Source organism: Oncorhynchus kisutch, linkage group LG19 (genome assembly GCF_002021735.2).
Source record: "Oncorhynchus kisutch isolate 150728-3 linkage group LG19, Okis_V2, whole genome shotgun sequence".
Lineage (NCBI taxonomy): Eukaryota > Metazoa > Chordata > Actinopteri > Salmoniformes > Salmonidae > Oncorhynchus > Oncorhynchus kisutch.
Genome location: NC_034192.2, coordinates 27,341,695 through 27,363,185, shown reverse-complemented (window position 1 = coordinate 27,363,185; position 21,491 = coordinate 27,341,695). Strand labels below are relative to the sequence as shown.

General features: G+C 41.6%; 1 protein-coding gene across 1 annotated transcript in view; it reads right to left on the bottom strand.

The window, feature by feature from the left end:
- LOC109910097 (X-linked interleukin-1 receptor accessory protein-like 2) overlaps positions 1-12,725 on the bottom strand; it is a 319,792-nt gene extending 307,067 nt beyond the window's left edge. The window contains exon 1 of the mRNA XM_031798117.1: positions 11,922-12,725. The gene's annotated coding sequence lies outside the window, so the exon portion shown is untranslated. The remainder of the gene's footprint in view (positions 1-11,921) is intronic.
- Between the last annotated feature and the right edge of the window lie 8,766 nt (positions 12,726-21,491).

Here is a 21,491-nt window from a genome sequence, read left to right as displayed (position 1 = left end):
ACATGAAACTATTTGTGAAAAGATGTGATGTTAACCTTCTAAATGAGAAAATATGGGGTTATACTTCCGGCGCCGACAGAGATGGCCGCCTCGCTTCGTGTTCCTAGGAAACTATGCAGTTTTTTGTTTTTTTACGTGTTATTTCTTACATTAGTACCCCAGGTCATCTTAGGTTTCATTACATACAGTCGAGAAGAACTACTGAATATAAGATCAGCGTCAACTCACCATCAGTACGACCAAGAATATGTTTTTCGCGACGCGGATCCTGTGTTCTGCCTTACAAAAAGGACAACGGAGTGGATCCCATGTAGCGACCCCCCCCCCAAAAAAAGGGAAAAAGAGGGAAACGAGGTTGTCTTCTGGTCTTTGCTTCACGGAAACACGGCTCACTGGCGAGACGCTATCCGAGGCGGTGCAGCCAACGGGTTTCTCCACGCATCGCGCCGACAGAAACAAACATCTTTCTGGTAAGAAGAGGGGCGGGGGCGTATGCCTTATGGCTAACGAGACATGGTGTGATGAAAGAAACATACAGGAACTCAAATCCTTCTGTTCACCTGATTTAGAATTCCTCACAATCAAATGTAGACCGCATTATCTACCAAGAGAATTCTCTTCGATTATAATCACAGCCGTATATATCCCCCCCCCCCAAGCAGACACATCGATGGCTCTGAACGAACTTTATTTAACTCTTTGCAAACTGGAAACCATTTATCCGGAGGCTGCATTCATTGTAGCTGGGGATTTTAACAAGGCTAATCTGAAAACAAGACTCCCTAAATTTTATCAGCATATCGATTGCGCAACCAGGGGTGGAAAGACCTTGGATCATTGTTACTCTAACTTCCGCGACGCATATAAGGCCCTGCCCCGCCCCCCTTTCGGAAAAGCTGACCACGACTCCATTTTGTTGATCCCTGCCTACAGACAGAAACTAAAACAAGAGGCTCCCACGCTGAGGTCTGTCCAACGCTGGTCCGACCAAGCTGACTCCACACTCCAAGACTGCTTCCATCACGTGGACTGGGATATGTTTCGTATTGCGTCAGATAACAATATTGACGAATACGCTGATTCGGTGTGCGAGTTCATTAGAACGTGCGTTGAAGATGTCGTTCCCATAGCAACGATTAAAACATTCCCTAACCAGAAACCGTGGATTGATGGCAGCATTCACGTGAAACTGAAAGCGCGAACCGCTGCTTTTAATCAGGGCAAGGTGTCTGGTAACATGACCGAATACAAACAGTGCAGCTATTCCCTCCGCAAGGCTATCAAACAAGCTAAGCGTCAGTACAGAGACAAAGTAGAATCTCAATTCAACGGCTCAGACACAAGAGGCATGTGGCAGGGTCTACAGTCAATCACGGACTACAGGAAGAAATCCAGCCCAGTCACGGACCAGGATGTCTTGCTCCCAGGCAGACTAAATAACTTTTTTGCCCGCTTTGAGGACAATACAGTGCCACTGACACGGCCTGCAGTGAAAACATGCGGTCTCTCCTTCACTGCAGCCGAGGTGAGTAAGACATTTAAACGTGTTAACCCTCGCAAGGCTGCAGGCCCAGACGGCATCCCCAGCCGCGCCCTCAGAGCATGCGCAGACCAGCTGGCCGGTGTGTTTACGGACATATTCAATCAATCCCTATACCAGTCTGCTGTTCCCACATGCTTCAAGAGGGCCACCATTGTTCCTGTTCCCAAGAAAGCTAAGGTAACTGAGCTAAACGACTACCGCCCCGTAGCACTCACTTCCGTCATCATGAAGTGCTTTGAGAGACTAGTCAAGGACCATATCACCTCCACCCTACCTGACACCCTAGACCCACTCCAATTTGCTTACCGCCCAAATAGGTCCACAGACGATGCAATCTCAACCACACTGCACACTGCCCTAACCCATCTGGACAAGAGGAATACCTATGTGAGAATGCTGTTCATCGACTACAGCTTGGCATTCAACACCATAGTACCCTCCAAGCTCGTCATCAAGCTCGAGACCCTGGGTCTCGACCCCGCCCTGTGCAACTGGGTACTGGACTTCCTGACAGGCCGCCCCCAGATGGTGAGGGTAGGCAACAACATCTCCTCCCCACTGATCCTCAACACTGGGGCCCCACAAGGGTGCGTTCTGAGCTGTACTCCTGTACTCCTGTTCACCCACGACTGCGTGGCCACGCACGCCTCCAACTCAATCATCAAGTTTGCGGACGACACAACAGTGGTAGGCTTGATTACCAACAACGACGAGACGGCCTACAGGGAGGAGGTGAGGGCCCTCGGAGTGTGGTGTCAGGAAAATAACCTCACACTCAACGTCAACAAAACTAAGGAGATGATTGTGGACTTCAGGAAACAGCAGAGGGAACACCCCCCTATCCACATCGATGGAACAGTAGTGGAGAGGGTAACAATTTTTAGGTTCCTCGGCATACACATCACAGACAAACTGAATTGGTCCACTCACACAGACAGCATCGTGAAGAAGGCGCAGCAGCGCCTCTTCAACCTCAGGAGGCTGAAGAAATTCGGCTTGTCACCAAAAGCACTCACAAACTTCTACAGATGCACAATCGAGAGCATCCTGGCGGGCTGTATCACCGCCTGGTACGGCAACTGCTCCGCCCTCAACCGTAAGGCTCTCCAGAGGGTAGTGAGGTCTGCACAACGCATCACCGGGGGCAAACTACCTGCCCTCCAGGACACCTACACCACCCGATGTTACAGGAAGGCCATAAAGATCATCAAGGACATCAACCACCCGAGCCACTGCCTGTTCACCCCGCTATCATCCAGAAGGCGAGGTCAGTACAGGTGCATCAAAGCTGGGACCGAGAGACTGAAAAACAGCTTCTATCTCAAGGCCATCAGACTGTTAAACAGCCACCACTAGCATTGAGTGGCTGCTGCCAACACACTGACACTGACTCAACTCCAGCCACTTTAATAATGGGAATTGATGGGAAATGATGTAAATATATCACTAGCCACTTTAAACAATGCTACCTTATATAATGTTACTTACCCTACATTATTCATCTAATATGCATATGTATATACTGTACTCTATATCATCGACTGCATCCTTATGTAATACATGTATCACTAGCCACTTTAACTATGCCACTTTGTTTACATACTCATCTCATATGTATATACTGTACTCGATACCATCTACTGTATCTTGCCTATGCTGCTCTGTACCATCACTCATTCATATATCCTTATGTACATATTCTTTATCCCCTTTCACTGTGTATAAGACAGTAGTTTGGAATTGTTAGTTAGATTACTTGTTGGTTATTACTGCATTGTCGGAACTAGAAGCACAAGCATTTCGCTACACTCGCATTAACATCTGCTAACCATGTGTATGTGACAAATAAAAATTTATTTTATTTGATATAAAGTTAACCAAATCATTGGCCACGCTCACGAGAGAATAGATATTACGTCGGCTTCATTGGACCACCCTTTTCTCAGAAGTGTAGAAAACCCACTCCTGATAAAATGTACATTAGACTAGAAAACATGGAGCTGATGCTATATATTGAAATGGTTCAGAACTACAACTCTATAGGCCCAGGAAAACAGACAGCGTGTATGTTGGCTACACGGCTGGAAATGGCTAAACTATGAGACTATTGATCACTACAGAATAAGAGTAAAATCCTAGACGTAGAATTACTAGTCTGCAGCTGGAAATGACGTAAATCTAGTATGAGAATACCGACAACCACGGAAGCTTCTATCTATGCAACGACCATCTGACGTGTCCATAACAATGAACACTGTCCAGAACCTCGGAGAAAGCGACAAATAGGAAAGAAATTGTGACTTCTGGGGAAGTTAACCAGAGACTCTCTGATGAATTGACTCTGCAGTAGCTGGACCGGCGATTCTAATAGAGAAGAAAACAACGACATACAGGTGTAAATATATACAGTTGAAGTCGGAAGGTTACATACACCTTAGTCAAATACATTTAAACTCAGTTTTTCACAATTCCTGACATTTAATCCTAGTAAAAATGCCCTGTCTTAGGTCAGTTAGGATCACCACTTCATTTTAAGAATGTGAAATGTCAGAATAATAGTAGAGAGAATAATTTATTTAAACTTTTATTTCTTTCATCACATTTCCAGTGGGTCAGAAGTTTACATACACTCAATTAGTATTTGGTAGCATTGCCTTTAAATTGTTTACCTAATGTCAAATAGTTTTTGGGTAGCCTTCCACAAGCTTCCCACAATAACTTGGGTGAATTTTGGCCCATTCCTCCTGACAGAGCTGGTGTAACTGAGTCAGGTTTGTGGGCGTCCTTGCTCACACACATTTTTCAGTTCTGCCCACAATTTTTCTACGGAATTGAGGTCAGGGCTTTGTGATGGCCACTCCAATACCTTGACTTTGTTGTCCTTAAGCCATTTTGCCACAACTTTGGAAGTATGCTTGGGGTCATTGTCCATTTGGAAGACCCATTTGCGACCAAGCTTTAACTTACTTATGTCTTGAGATGTTGCTTCAATATATCTACATATTTTCCCACCTCATGGTTTTATCTATTTTGTGAAGGGCACCAGTCCCACCTGCAGCAAAGCAACACAACATGATGCTGCCACCCCTGTGCTTCATGGTTGAAATGGTGTTCTTCAGCTTGCAAGCCTCCCCCTTTTCCTTCCAAACATAATGATGGTCATTATGGCCAAACAGTTCCATTTTGCTTTCATCAGACATTTCTCCAAAAAGTACAATCTTTGTCCCCATGTGCAGTTGCAAACCGCAGTCTGCCTTTTTTATGGCGGTTCTGGAGCAGTGGCTTCTTCCTTGCTGAGTGGCCCTTCAGGTTACAGTATGTCGATATAGGACATGTTTTACTGTGGATATAGATACTTTTGTACCTGTTTCCTCCAGCATCTTCACAAGGTCCTTTGCTGTTGTTCTGGGATTGACTTGCACTTTTCGCACCAAAATACATTCATCTCTAGGAGACAGAATGCGTCTCCTTCCTGAGCGGTATGACAGCTGCATGGTCCCATGGTGTTTATACTTGCGTACTATTGTTTGTACAGGTGAACGTGGTACCTTCAGGTGTTTGGAAATTGCTCCCAAGGATGAACCAGACTTGTGGGGGTCTACAATTTTTTTGTTGTGAGGTCTTGGCTGATTTCTTTTGGTTTCCCCATGATGTCAAGCAAAGAGCCACTGAGTTTGAAGGTAGGCCTTGAAATACATCCACATGTACACCTCCAATTGACTCAAATAATGCCAATTAGCCTATCAGAAGCTTCTAAAGCCATGACATATTTTTCTGGAATTTTCCAAGCTGTTTAAAGGCACCGTAAACTTAGTGAATGTAAACTTATGACCCACTGTTATTGTGATCCAGTGAATTATAAGTGAAATAATCTGTCTGTAAACAATTGTTGGAAAAATGACTTGTGACATGCACCGACCTGCCAAAGCTATAGTTTGTTAACAAGAAATTTGAGTTTTAATGACTCCAATCTAAGTGTATGTAAACCTCAGACTTCAACTGTATTTGTTCAATGACAGATATGTATTTGTTTAAAATCTATCACTTGAATGTTTTATTTCAGAGAGAAATAATCACGTGTTTTTGCAAAATGCTATACAGTTCAGGTAAAAAGTTTGTACACACCTACTCATTCAAGGGGTTTCCTTCATTTTTACTATTTTCGACCCTGTAGAATAATAGTGAAGACATCAAAACTATGAAAAAACACATATGAAATCATGTAGTAACCAAAAAAGTGTTAAACAAATCTAAATATATTGAATCTATCTTCAAAGTAGCCACCCTTTGCCTTGATGACTTGGCATTCTCTCAACCAGCTTCATGAGGTAGTCACCTTGAATGCATTTCAATTAACAGGTGTGACTTGTTAAGTTAATTTCTTTCATTCTTATTGAGTTTGAGCCAATCAGTTGTGTTGTGACAAGGTAGGGGTGGTGTATAGAAGATAGGCCTATTTGGTAAAACACAAAGTACATATTATGGCAAGAACAGCTCAAATAAGCAAAGAGGAACTACAGTTCATCATTACTTCTTATGGCTGCAGGGGCAGTATTGAGTAGCTTGGATGAAAGGTGCCCAGGGTAAACGGCCTGATCCTCAGGTTCAGTTGTGAATATATGCATATTATTATTAGTATTGGATAGAAAACACTCTGAAGTTTCTAAAACTGTTTGAATGATGCTTGTGAGTATAACAGAACTCAAATGGAGTTCAAAAACCTGAGAAGAAATCCAAACAGGAAGTGAGAAATCTGAGGTTGGTATATTTTCAACCCAGGCCCTATTGAATTCACATTGGGATATGAATGAAGTTGCATTTCCTAGGGCTCCCACTAGATGTCAACCGTCTTTAGAAACTTGAATGAGGCTTCTGCTGTGTTGTGGGATTGAATAAGAGCTGAATGAGTAAGTTTACTGGCAGAGAGCCATTTCCTGGTCATCCGCATTCCACATGAAATCGACTTGCGTTCCGTTGCTTCTGTAGACACAAAGGAATTCTCCGGTTGGAACTTTATTGAAGATTTATGATAAAAACATCCTGATGATTGATTCTATACTTAGTTTGAAATGTTTCTTCAAACTGTAATATAACAATTTTGAAGTTTTTGTCCAAAGTTTTTGTCCAAACGCACAAGCGTTTGGATATGTGTACCTAACGCTAACAAAAGTAGCTACTTGGGCATAAATAACAAACATTATCGAACAAATCAAGCATTTATTGTGGAACTGCGATTCCTGGGAGTGCATTCTGATGAAGATGATCAAAGGTAAGGGAATATTTATCATGTAATTTCTGGTTTCTGTTGACTCCAAAATGGTGGCTAATTTGATAAATTTTCTGAGCGCCGTCTCAGATTATTGCATGGTTTGCTTTTTCCGTAAAGTTTTTTAGAAATCTGACACAGCGGTTGCATTAAGGAGAGGTATATCTATAATTCCATGTGTTTAACTTGTATTATCATCTACATTTATGATGAGTATTTCTGTTGAATCGATGTGGCTATGCACATCGTTTTTGGAACTAGTGAACGTAACGCGCCAATGTAAACTCAGATTTTCTGATATAAATATGAACTTTATCAAACAAAACATACATGTATTGTGTAACATGAAGTCCGTTTCTGGTGCTTTCGCCGTAAAAATAGGACACTGTGGTGGGATTAACAACACTATTACCTTTAAAACGGTATAAGATACATGTATGTTTGAGGACTTTTACAGTGCCTTGCGAAAGTATTCGGCCCCCTTGAACTTTGCGACCTTTTGCTACATTTCAGGCTTCAAACATTAAGATATAAAACTGTATTTTTTTGTGAAGAATCAACAACAAGTGGGACACAATCATGAAGTTTTTTTATTTATTTTTATTTTATTTAACCTTTATTTAACCAGGTAGGCTAGTTGAGAACAAGTTCTCATTTGCAACTGCGACCTGGCCAAGATAAAGCATAGCAGTGTGAGCATACAACAAAGAGTTACACATGGAGTAGTGGAAAGACATTTATTGGATATTTCAAACTTTTTTAACAAATCAAAAACTGAAAAATTGGGCGTGCAAAATTATTCAGCCCCTTTACTTTCAGTGCAGCAAACTCTCTCCAGAAGTTCAGTGAGGATCTCTGAATGATCCAATGTTGACCTAAATGACTAATGATGATAAATACAATCCACCTGTGTGTAATCAAGTCTCCGTATAAATGCACCTGCACTGTGATAGTCTCAGAGGTCCGTTAAAAGCGCAGAGAGCATCATGAAGAACAAGGAACACACCAGCCAGGTCCGAGATACTGTTGTGAAGAAGTTTAAAGCCGGATTTGGATACAAAAAGATTTCCCAAGCTTTAAACATCCCAAGGAGCACTGTGCAAGCGATAATATTGAAATGGAAGGAGTATCAGACCACTGCAAATCTACCAAGACCTGGCCGTCCCTCTAAACTTTCAGCTCATACAAGGAGAAGACTGTGGAAGAAGGTGCTCTGGTCAGATGAAACCAAAATTGAACTTTTTGGCAACAATGCAAAACGTTATGTTTGGCGTAAAAGCAACACAGCTCATCACCCTGAACACACCATCTCCACTGTCAAACATGGTGGTGGCAGCATCATGGTTTGGGCCTGCTTTTCTTCAGCAGGGACAGGGAAGATGGTTAAAATTGATGGGAAGATGGATGGAGCCAAATACAGGACCATTCTGGAAGAAAACCTGATGGAGTCTGCAAAAGACCTGAGACTGGGACAGAGATTTGTCTTCCAACAAGACAATGATCCAAAACATAAAGCAAAATCTACAATGGAATGGTTCAAAAATAAATATATCCAGGTGTTAGAATGGCCAAGTCAAAGTCCAGACCTGAATCCAATCGAGAATCTGTGGAAAGAACTGAAAACTGCTGTTCACAAATGCTCTCCATCCAACCTCACTGAGCTCGAGCTGTTTTGCAAGGAGGAATGGGAAATAATGTCAGTCTCTCGATGTGCAAAACTGATAGAGACATACCCCAAGCGATTTACAGCTGTAATCGCAGCAAAAGGTGGCGCTACAAAGTATTAACTTAAGGGGGCTGAATAATTTTGCACGCCCAATTTTTCAGCTTTTGATTTGTTAAAAAAGTTTGAAATATCCAATAAATGTCGTTCCACTTCATGATTGTGTCCCACTTGCTGTTGATTCTTCACAAAAAAATACAGTTTTATATCTTTATGTTTGAAGCCTGAAATGTGGCAAAAGGTCGCAAAGTTCAAGGGGGCCGAATACTTTCGCAAGGCACTGTAATTGTGAGATTTCTGTCATTTTGAATTTGGCACCCTGCACTTTCACTGGCTGTTGTCAGATCATCCCGTTAACGGGATTGCAGCCCTAATAAGTTGTTTAAGACATGAAGGTCAGTCAATCCCCAAAATGTTAAGAGCTTTGAAAGTTTCTTCAAGTGCATTTGCAAAAACCATGAGGACCGCGACAGGAAAGGAAGACCCATAGTTACCTCTGCTGCAGAGGATAAGCTCATTAGAGTTACCAGCCTCAGAAATTGCAGCCAAAATAAATGCTTTACAGAGTTCAAGTAAAAGACACATCTCAACATCAACTGTTCAGAGGAGACTGCATGAATCAGGCCTTCCTGGTTGAATTGCTGCAAAGAAACCATTACTAAAGGACACCAATAAGAAGAAGAGACTTGCTTGGACCAAGAAACACAAGCAATTGACATTAGACCGGTGGAAATCTGTCCTTTGCTCTGATAAGTCCAGATTTTTGGTTTCAACCGATGTGTCTTTGTGAGACGCATTGTAGGTGAACGGATGACCTCTGCATGTGTGGTTCCCACTGTGAATCATGGAGAAGGAAGTGTGATGGTGTGCGGGTGCTTTGCTGGTGACACTGTCGATTATTTGTTTAGAATTCAAGGCACACTTATCAAATCAAATCTTATTGGTCACATACACCTGTTTAGCAGATGTTATTGCGCGTGTAGAGAAATGCATGTAGCATGGCTACCACAGCATTCTACAGCGATACACCATCCCATCTGGTTTGCTCTTAGTGAGAGTATCATTTGTTTTTCAACAGGACAATGACCCAACACACCTCCAGGCTGTGTAAGAACTATTTTACCAAGAAGGAGAGTGGTGTAGTAATGCATCAGATGACCTGGCCTCCACAATTACCTGACCTCAAACCAATTGAGGTGGTTTGGGAAGATTTGGACCGCAGAGTGAAGGAAAATCAGCCAACAAGTGCTCGGCATATGTGGGAACTCCTTCAAGACTGTTGGAAAAGAATTTCAGGTGAAGCTGGTTGACAGAATGCCAAGAGTGTGCAAAGCTGTCACAAGGCAAATGGTGGAAACTGAAGAATCTCAACTATAAAATATGTTTTGATTTCTTTAATACTTTTTTGGTTACTACATGGTTCCATATGTGTTATTTCATAGTTTTGATGTCTTCACTATTATTCTACAATGTCAAAATAGTAACAATAAAGAAAAACCCTTGAATGAGTAGGTGTGTCAAAACTTTTGACTGGTACTTTATATCTGCCTCACTCTCAGAGAAATAAGTAGTCTGCTAGGTTTTACACAGTCAAATGTAACAAATAACTACATTTTTAATAAAGAACTGTACAAATCATATCAAATCTAAATCAAATCCAAATGTATTGGTCACGTTACACAGATCAGCAAACGTTATCGTAGATGCAGCGAAATGCTTGTGTTTCTAGCTCCAAATGTTACATTTGTGACATCAATATTGTTTTTAAAATGTGTAAAAATGATTAAATACATTAATATATCTACATGCAAAACAATTACATTTGACATTTTAGTCATTTAGCAGATGCTCCTATCCATTGATCTTAAGATAGCTAGGTGAGACAACCACACATCACAGTTAAATATACAGGATACGAACAGTCCATTCCAGCTAAACAATGTACACTGATTATACAAAACTTTAAGAACACCTGCTCTTTCCATGAAATAGAATGACCAGGTGAATCCAGGTGAAAGCTATGATCCCTTATTGATGTCACTTGTTAAATCCACTTCAACCAGAGCAGATGAAGGGGAGGAGTGGGGTTAAAGAAGGATTTTTAAGCCTTGAGACAATTGTGACATGGATTGTGTATATGTGCCATTCAGAGGGTGAATGGGAAATACCAAATATTTAAGTGCCTTTGAACGGGGTATAGTAGTATGTGACAGGCACACCCGTTTGAGTGTGTCAAGAACTGCAATGCTGCTGGATTTTTCACGCTCAGCAGTTTCACGTGTGTATCAAGAATGGTCCACCACTCAAATAACACCCAGCCAACTTGACACAACTGTGGGAAGCATTGGACTCAACATGGACCAGTATCTTTGTGGAATGCTTTCGACGCCTTGTAGAGTTCATGCCCAGACAAATTGAGGCTGTTCTGAGGGCAAAATGGGGTGCAACTCATTATTAGGAGTGTATAGCGTTTTGCAAAAAAACTAAAACATGTTCATATACTATGAATTAAAAATCTGAGAACAGTAATATTTTACACACACCTGATACCCATAAGCAATAATTTCTTGTGAAAAAACACAATGTGAAAAATTGGTGGATATATATAGCATTTTTTAAATAAACTCTTCATATAGTTCGACCATAGTTTATGTCCCTCACAAATATATAGGCAAATACCATATCACAGAGGTGACTGTCATGTCACCGGAGGGAAGGTAAAGTTGTCCAACCACACTCCAGGTGTGCATAAAATACTTGCTTACACGGTGAACATTGCACAAATGAACCTCAGAAGCCGAGCGCATCTATAGTTTGTTTGTGGTAATCTATTTGCTGTTAATCCGTTTCCTCTCCTCTCTCTCCCCACCTCCCAGCAGAGGTAAAGGATGGGCAGCGGCGCTGAAAGTGACAGTTAGAGTCTGGCTGCAGTCGATCTTCAGTCCGGAATCTGATCTATGGAGTTACTTTATTGTATAAATCAATGTGGCCAGACAGCCTGCTTCACCGGGAGACCGTATCTCTGGGTGAAACGATTGATGTGCGCCCTATCGTTAAACGACCACAATAATTAAACCCACCGCCTCATGCAGCCTCAACCTGCATCGACACCACCACCGCCATACAAACACAACACCAGCCTGCATGCGGTGGTGCTAAAACGAAATTAAACAATCACCATATCTATGTTGGGACCACTTTTACAAATTAACAACGCAATGCAATAGGTTTTTAAATAAGAATCTACAGGACGTGCAAGAGCAATCACTTTACTTCCATGGTCTGTTTTCTAATTATCATAACTTCTACAGCATTACGCGCGCACGGACGTGCAATAACACACACTTAGATGCACATTTTGTATTATTCAGGTTCAGGTTGGCACTCACCTGATGTTGATAATCCGTGCAAAAGAGGCAGATTATCAATCGAGGCTTGTTTCAATAAAGTATTTCCACTCGTCTGAGTATGTTTGAGTTTGTTTTCAAAATGTATTAGAGCATAATTCACGGTCTCTCCAGTTCAAATCAGCTCACAACGTTTGAAATTAAATTGTTCGAGGACAATACAGTATTTTCTTACTTCTGTGAGGACGGATTCCTCAGACTATTTCAAGGATATTCGAATGGCAACATTAGTCGACAGAAGGCTGCGATTAACTCATCTGAGTTACTTCGGCTCTTCCTGCCCCTTGTCCGACGGAATGTTGAAGATTCGCTCTACTTTAGATGGCAAAAAATAACTTCCATTTCCCGGAATCCTGGACTCGTAAACACCAAGGGGTTGCAAAACGCTTCTCTGTCCTCCCCTGTTCTACACCTTCCCCAGTGCTGTCTCACCCCTCATGAGTTGAGTCACTCATATTGCATTGGAAAAGCTCCACATCTGATTTGTGTTGTGCTGGATGGAGTGCCTTTGCAGACTCCAGCAATCGATGATGATCTCTCGCAGCAAGAGTTCGATTCCAGACCCCTCCCGCGCGCTCCTTCAACGCGCATCTAGAGACAGTGACAGCCGGCTGTCTCCGCGAGGACGCAGTTCTTCAGTCCCACGCGTCTGTGGGGAAACAGATAGCTCGAAAAGTGCTGTTGATTGACTCAAGGGAAGATTCGATGAACTCGAACTCTTGATTTCAAGACAGCATTTTAAATTAGACGGACTACTGAAACAGGCTAGACCAAGAGTATATGCCTAAATATATTTTAAGGTGCGTTGGTTTTGAAAAATATATCCCCCCTATCGCCTCCTTGTGGCGGTGAGGGATGACGTGCCTAAAACACCAGAGAGAGAAGACAGATTTTAGTTTTAACACAGTAACAGACCTAGAATATATCGCCATAATACAAAAACAAAAAATTGTCCCATCATGAAGACACAAAAAAGTGAAGTTAAAGCAACCAGGCAATAAGATGAAGAGAAAAGGAACATTGGAAGCGAATTGGAAAAAATATGATTTAGGTCTCAACCTAAATAGCAGTCATACCTCACTGCACAGAACACAAGGCACATACATTCATAGACTTGTATGAATTAAAAGTGTGCAATGTAGCCTATGACATTCTCTGATGTCAACAACTCATAGGGTTTGGGGGGGGGGGGTCTCTGATCAGGAAAAGTGATGCACAACAATCTCAATGATATGATGATAATGACTATAAACTCCAAAACATGATGGAGGATTATGATGATACACTTAATATATCAATGTTGCCAAGACACAAATCACATCAAAGCTCAGTGTGGGAGCAACAAGCCAGTGTGGCCCATTACAGCTACAAGTCAAATGTTTAGATACAATCTCTCCATTGTGAAGCTGATGATTTATCAATCATGCTCTAATAATTCACAACATTTTATTAATTAAGTTCTGCTCCAGAGTAGGCTGAGCCACATGGGCTGAGTGTAGAAGCTCTCTTCACTAACAATGGTGATATGTTTTCTTTTGTTGAGGTAATTAATAATGCAATGAGTTAGGAGGTGTTTGTGTGGTCTGATTTTCTTATCTAAAACTATAGATTTGCTCAATTTGCACCTTTAGATAACTTCACTCACAAGTAAATACTTTGAGCGTTTTTAAGGATTTTCACCAGCATGTTCCGCATCTAAAGTACGTATGCCATTGTAGTATGTTCTGTTACTCTACTGAATTTCCTGTACATTACCTGACAGATGAACTACATGATCACTGAGTAGTATGATTTCACTGCACTGCATGTGCTTGTCTGTTATTCAGACAGAATATCTTTAGTAACATACACTTAGAGTTGAACAGTACATAACAAATACCTTTTCATTAAGCTGATGGACAGAAACTCAGAGCAGCCATGAAGCCCATCTCACAGAGTGGGCGTAGAGAGGCAGTCATGTACACAGTACAGAGGTAGCTGTATGAGTGCTCTCTCACCTCTGCACATGACTTGCTGTCCTGCTGACAGGCGGCATGGCACGGTGTGGCACGGTGGTGCGGCACGATCTGTGTCGGGTCTGATATAACTGCCACGGATATGTGCAATTAAAATGTATTTGCCGACTGGACCCGTCCTCTGTTAATTTAATGTTTGAGGTGATGAGAACTGCGTGAGCTTGATATCTGTGACAGCCAATTGCAACTCAATAAAACTTATAGCTCATGTCCAGCTGAAACTGGTTTCAACCACTGCTGCTGAGGAGAGAAAAAGAGCTAGTGAAAGGAGCCTTGGCCTAGACCACTGTTGATTGCGAAAATGGAGGCGTTTTTCATTGAAGTAAAACTAAATTTAGAGGAGAACGATGGGAGGGCCTTCCCTCCCTGAACACTATACTATGTGATTAATCATTCAAGAGTGACAACCATCATGCTGGTGGGCTACATGAATCTGGTCACACAGACACATGCACACACACATGCATGCACACGCACGCACTCTGCAAAACCCCATTATCCACTCGTCTAGTGCGTGTGTGTATGTGTTTCTGTGTGTGGTCAGATTTGACAGCTATGCGGCAGACAGGCTTGCATCCAGGGAAAGATTTTCAAAGGGAGTTTGCTGCCTGCAGTTGGAATCAATAGGGCTAAGACAAGCACATCATGAAATATTTATGACACTAATTTCACTGTCAGTGGTGTGTACAGTACAAAACAGTGAGGGCTACAGTGAGGGCTGAAGACGCCACAGTCATGGTGGACATGTTAGGCTGACTGCTGTGTGGAGGCCTGGCCTGACATCACCTGGAGGCTGCCCATGGGAGAAGCTGGAGCTAGACAAGCAGCCATGTAAGGACACTGCTGTTAATAGATAGCTTGTTTCCCCTCATTCAAATAGTGTTGTATTATTCAGGGGAGGGACATTTTTCAGGGTAGCTTTGATTGTATGCTGTGTTGATTGTATTCCATAATAATCTATTTCCTCCATTTTCATGTGTCACCAAGTGATTAAACATGCTGATACAGTGCCAGCATTACAAGCACCAAGAAATCAGATTAGGAATATGTTATACAAGGATAAGAAGTTTAGGACTGGCAGACAAATCTCTTCTCACCCTCTCTATCACTTGGCACTGGTTCTAGACCGCTCTGCTGTGCCACACTCATCCAGACCACTGACGTGTTGGTAACACACAACTTAAAGATGTAGTGAAAACTCCAGGGTGTTAACAGCAAAAGGAGCTGTGCTGGTTAGCAGAGCTTTTAAGAATACGGATATTAACCTCTTTCAGGGAGTGCTGGTGAACTGCTGCTTCTTGGAATCTGAGTACCATGCTAAGCTATTGGAGAACTGTTATTTTAAAAGCTATTACAGAATGGGTCAGCTGTTTCTCCCTGGCACTTATAGTCTATAACCATATCTTCCTCCACTTCATGCATTCCTCAGGCCTCAGAAGATTCAAGGCTCTTTGAACCTTTGAGACTCTAAATTGAGCTCAGGTACATCCTGTGCCCATTGATCATCCTTGAGCTGTTTCTACAACTTGCTGGGGGTTTACCTGTGGTAAACTCTATTGATTGGGCATGATTTGGAAAGGCCCACACATGTCTATATAAAGTCCCACAGTTGACAGTGCATGTCAGAGTAAAAACCAAACCATGAGCTTGAAGGAATTGTCTGTAGAACTCCGAGACAGGAAAGTGTCGAGTCACAGGAAGGGTACCAAGAAATGTGGCCTCCATCATTCTTAAATGGAAGATGTTGGGAACCACCAAGACTCTTCGTAGAGCTGGAACCTTCCAGAAGGACAACCATCTCTGCAGCACTCCACCAATCAGGCCTTTAATATACAGTTGATGTCGGGAAGTTTACATACACCTTAGCCAAATACATTTAAACTCAGATTTTCACAACTCCTGACATTTAATCCTTGTAACAATTCCCTGTCTTAGGTCAGTTAGGATCACCACTTTATTTTAAGAATGTGAAATGTCAGAATAATAGTAGAGAGAATGATTTTTTCAGCTTTTATTTATTTTTATCACATTCCCAGTGGGTCAGAAGTTGACACACTCAATTAGTATTTGGTAGAATTGCCTTTAAATTGTTTGACTTGGGTCAAACATTTTGGGTAGCCTTCCACAAGCTTCCCACAATAAGTTGGGTGAATTTTGGCCCATTCCTCCTGACAGAGCTGGTGTAACTGAGTCAGGTTTGTGGGCCTCCTTGCACGCACACAATTTTTCAGTTCTCCCCACATATTTTCTATAGGATTGAGGTCAGGACTTTGTGATGGCCACTCCAATACCTTGACTTTGTTGTCCTTAAGCCATTTGCCACAACTTTGGAAGTATGCTTGTGGTCATTGTCCATTTGGAAGACCCATTTGCTACCAAGCTTTAACTTCCTGATTTCTTGAGATTTTGCTTCAATATATCTACATAATTTTCCTACCTCATGATGCCATCTATTTTGTGAAGTGCACCAGTCCCTCCTGCTGCAAAGCACCCCCACAACATCATGCTGCCACCCCTGTGCTTCACGATTGGGATGGTGTTCTTCAGCTTGCAAGCCTCACCCTATTTTCTCCAAACATAATGATGGTCATTATGGCCAAACAGTTCTATTTTGGTTTCATCAGACCAGAGGACATTTCTCCAAAAAGTACGATATTTGTCCCCATGTGCAGTTGCAAACCATAGTCTGGCTTTTTTTATGGCGGTTCTGGAGCAGTGGCTTCTTCCTTGCTGAGCGGCCTTTCAGGTTATGTCGATACAGGACTAGTTTTACTGTGGACATAGATACTTTAGTACCTGTTCCCTCCTGCAGCTTCACAAGGTCCTTTGCTGTTGTTCTGGGATTGATTTGCACTTTTCGCACCAAAATACATTCATTTGTAGGAGACAGAACACGTCTCCTTCCTGATTGATGAGAAACAAAACAAATTATTCCATTTTAGAATAAGGCTGTAACCAGTGGCGACCTGTCATTCAGGGCAGGTGGGGCCGTTCTGTGAAGGGAGCAGTACACAGCGATGTATGAGATCTTCAGTTTCTTGGCAATTTCTGGCATGGAATAGCCTTCATTTCTCAGAACATGAACAGGATGACGAGTTTCAGAATAATTTTCTTTGTTTCTGACCATTTTGAGCCTGTAATCAAACCCACAAATGCTGATGCTCAAGATACTCAACTTGTCTAAAGATGGCCAGTTTTATTGCTTCTTTAAAACTTCTTATGGCTGGGGGCAGTATTGAGTAGCTTGGATGAATAAGGTAAAGAGTAAACTGAGTAGAGTAAACTGCCTGCTCCTCAATCCCAGTTGCTAATATATTCATAGTATTAGTATATTTGGATAGAAACACTCTGAACATTCTAAAACTGTTTGAATGATGTCTGTGAGTATAACAGAACTCATATGGCAGGCAAAAACCTGAGAAAAATCCAAACAGGAAGTGGGAAATCTGAGGTTGGTCGATTTTCAACTCAGCCCCTATTGAAGATACAGTGGGATATTGGTCATCTTGCACGTCCTAAGGCTTCCACTAGATGTCAACTGTCTTTAGAAACTTGTTTGAGGCTTCTACTGTAAAGGGGGGCTGAATGAGAGGGGAATGAGTCAGAGTGTCACGATCGTCGTAAAGAGGAGACCAAAGCGCAGCGTGATTAGAATACATGTTATATATTTTAATAAAGACGGACACTAAACAAACTACAAAAACAACAAAAGGAACATGTAGCTATACTATAAATGTGCAAACACAGGCAACTAGACATAGACAATAACCCACGAAATACCCAAAGAAGTTGGCTGCCTAAATATGGTTCCCAATCAGAGACAACGATAAACACCTGCCTCTAATTGAGAACCAATCTAGGCAACCATAGACATATATAAACACCTAGATGATACACCTAGATGATACCCCATAAACCTACAAAACCCCTAGACAGTACAAAAACACATACATCACCCATGTCACACCCTGACCTAACCAAAAGAATAAAGAAAACAAAGAATACTCAGGTCAGGGCTTGACACAGAGGTCTGCCAGCAGTCACGAGCTGGTCATGTGCATTCACATGAGAGGTAGCTCCCGTTCCATTTGCTTTTCTGAAGACAAAGGAATTCTCCGGTTGGAATATTATTTAATTTTATGTTAAAAACATTCTAAAGATTGATTCTATACATCGTTTGACATGTTTCTACGGACTGTAACGGCACTTTTTTACATTTTGTCTGCAACTAGTGAACGCGCTTCGTGAGTTTTGATTTGTTTTCCAAACGTGCTAACATAAGTAGCTATTTGGACATAAATGATGGACATTATCGAACAAATCAAACATTTATTGTGGAACTGGGATTCCTGGGAGTGCATTCTGATGAAGATCATCAAAGGTAAGTGAATATTTAAAATATTATTTCTGACTTCTGTTGACTGCATAATATGGCGGATATCTTTTTGGCTTGTTGGTTCTCTGAGCTCCGTACTCAGATTATTGCATGCTTTGCTTTTTCTGTAAAGCTTTTTTGAAATCTGACAGAGCGGTTGCATTAAGGAGAAGTTTATCTATATTTCCATGTATAACACTTGTATTTTCATCAGCATTTATATTGAGTATTTCTGTAAATTGATGTGGCTCTCTGCAAAATCACTGGATGTTTTTGGAACTACTGAACATAACGCGTCAATGTATACTGAGATTTTTTTATATAAATATGAACTTTATCAAACAAAACATACATATATTGTGTAACATGAAGTCCTATGAGTGTCATCTGATGAAGATCATCAAAGGTTAGTAATTAATTCTATCTCTATTTCAGATTTTTGTGACTCCACTCTTTGGCTGGAAAAATGGCTGTGTTTTTCTGTGATATGGCTTTGACCTAACATAATCGTTTCTGATGATTTCGCTGTAAAGCCTATTTGAAATTGGACACTGTGGTGGGATTAACAATAATATTACCTTTAAAATGGTATAAGATACTTGTATGTTTGAGGAATTGTAATTATGAGATTTCCGTTGTTTTGAATTTGGCGCCCTGCACTTTCACTGGCTGTTGTTAACGGGATCTCAGCCCTAAGATATTTTTAATCAGGACAACAGTTTTCAGCTGTGCTAACATAATTGCAAAAGGGTTTTCTAATGATCAATTAGCCTTTTAAAATAATAAATTGGATTAGCTAACACAACGTGCCATTGGAACACAGGAGTGATGGTTGCTGATAATGGGCCTCTGTACGCCTATGTAGATATTCCATAAAAAATAATCAGTTTCCAGCTACAATAGTCATTTACAACATTATGCATTGACGTTGTCCTGTTTTTGTGGGAGGTTTATGACTCCCCATAAATACCTTTCCACCTTTTTCTCTCCACTCCACAGAATGGACTCTTGGAAAGCCCTTTGTTAACATAGAGAGAGTATTGTAACATCAAAAGGTTGAGGAAAAGAAAAATCTTCATGTTATCCAACCATCGATTTATCAGGGGGTGCTGCAGTACCTTCAGGTCCTCTATGACTGCGTGGCCAAGCACAATTCCAACATCGTCATTAAGTTTGCTGACGACACAGCAGCGGTCGGCCTGATCACCGACAATGATGAGACAGCCTATAGGGAGGAAGTCAGAGACCTGGCTGTGTGGTGCCAGGACAACAACCTCTCCCTCAACGTGATCAAGACAAAGGAGATTAACGTGGATTACAGGAAAAAGAGGGCCGAACTAGCCCCCATTAACATCGATGGGGCTGTAGTGGAGCGGATCGAGCATTTCAAGTTCCTTGGTGTCTATATCACCAACAAACTGTCATGGTCCAAACACACCAAGACAGTTGTGAAGAGGGCATGACAACACCTTTTCCCCCTCAGGAGTACAGCCCAATGCTTCACTGGAGCCAGGCTTCCTGCCACCCAGGACCTAGGAGGTGTCAGAGGAAGGCCCAAAAAATTGCCAAAGCCTCCAGTCACCGAGGTCATAGACTGTTCTCTCTGCTACTGCACGGCAAGCAGTACCGGAATTTCCAACTCTAGGTCCAAAAGGCTCCTTAACAGCTTCTACGCCCAAGCTGTAAGACTGCTGGACAATTAATAAAATGCTACTCACTGTTTATTATCTATGCATAGTCACTTTACCCTTAGCTACATCTACAAATTACCTCGACTAACCTGTATACATAGACTTGTTTAAGGGCTTGTAAGTAAGCATTTCAGGGTAAGGTCTACAACAGTTGTATTCAGCGCATGTTACAAATAAAATTCCATTTAATATGATTCCCGCAGCGAAGGACATGCCAGGGACAAGCGTAGACCTGCTACATTTTGTATGTTACAAATTAATTAATGTAGACGTGTTGTAAAATTTCTCAAATGTTAATCTTTGTACAACGACTTTAAGTACAAATAGCCTTGTAGAGATACCCAAATAAATCTCAGGCCACATATAATGAAAGCTATGAACGGAAATATAAATACACCTCCACTTTAAAGTGTGTGTACTCTCCTGTAGAGCCCATCTCACTGGTGCTGGATGCAGCACAGCAGGTAAGCACAGCAGGTAAGCAGACTTACAGTGGCCACTGGATGCTGTACCAGGCAGTAAGGGCACTCTATGGAAATGACTTCACATCATTAGAACTCACCTCCACCCACTGCTCTCAAGTTAGTGGATTCTAGTAGTGTGGTGAAGAGTTTTTCTGTTTTTCTGTCATAACAACAGATTGTTGCCTGTATCATATTAATTCATGCAGATATCAATCGGCTAGCTCATCTTTTCTTTGACGTTGTAACAAAGGCAAGATATATATAATTCACCAGCCTGATGGGTTATTTCTCTATAGTACACGAGTACACAGGGATGTCATTGTAGCCCTATTTCACTGGAGTTCACTGGCTTCCTCACCTCCCACTATCTCCATGTCTATTTTCATTTGCTCTCTGAACCCAAGGACAGCATGTGTGATTTTTCTTGTTGAAAGCAACATTTGTCTCGTTTCTAATCTCTGCACATCACACTGTGTCAGGAGACCATGAACCTCAGTGTTTGTAGGTCTCTCATTCCAATTCAAAAGTGGACTGCAAATGTACAGTAACAATACAGTAACAGTACAGTTTGACCCTGTAATCTTAAAAGAACCTTAACCACCTTACATACAGTACATACTCCATATGTTTTAGTGTAAAATGTTATCTGTTTTTTTGTTGCAGTGAGATCAGATTGCTCTCATACTCCATATGAGATCTCCTCTGTGGCTGATCTCAGAAGTTTCATAACAGGTATATGCATTTCTTCCCACCATAATAAGAATATTCCTAGTGAAACGAACCTCATCCACCATAAAGAAATAGGATTATTCTCTTCACAAAAACGAGCCTCACCATGAATACTTGGATGGCAAAAAAATAACGTTTTGTGTCAATGTTATACACAGAGGAAGAGAGAGAAAATCCATTTAACTGCCTTTTCATTGCCGCTCTTTTTATCCCCATATTTTCATTTATACTGGGTTCGCGCTCCTCGTAGGGACACGTAACGCCAACACACCAACAGA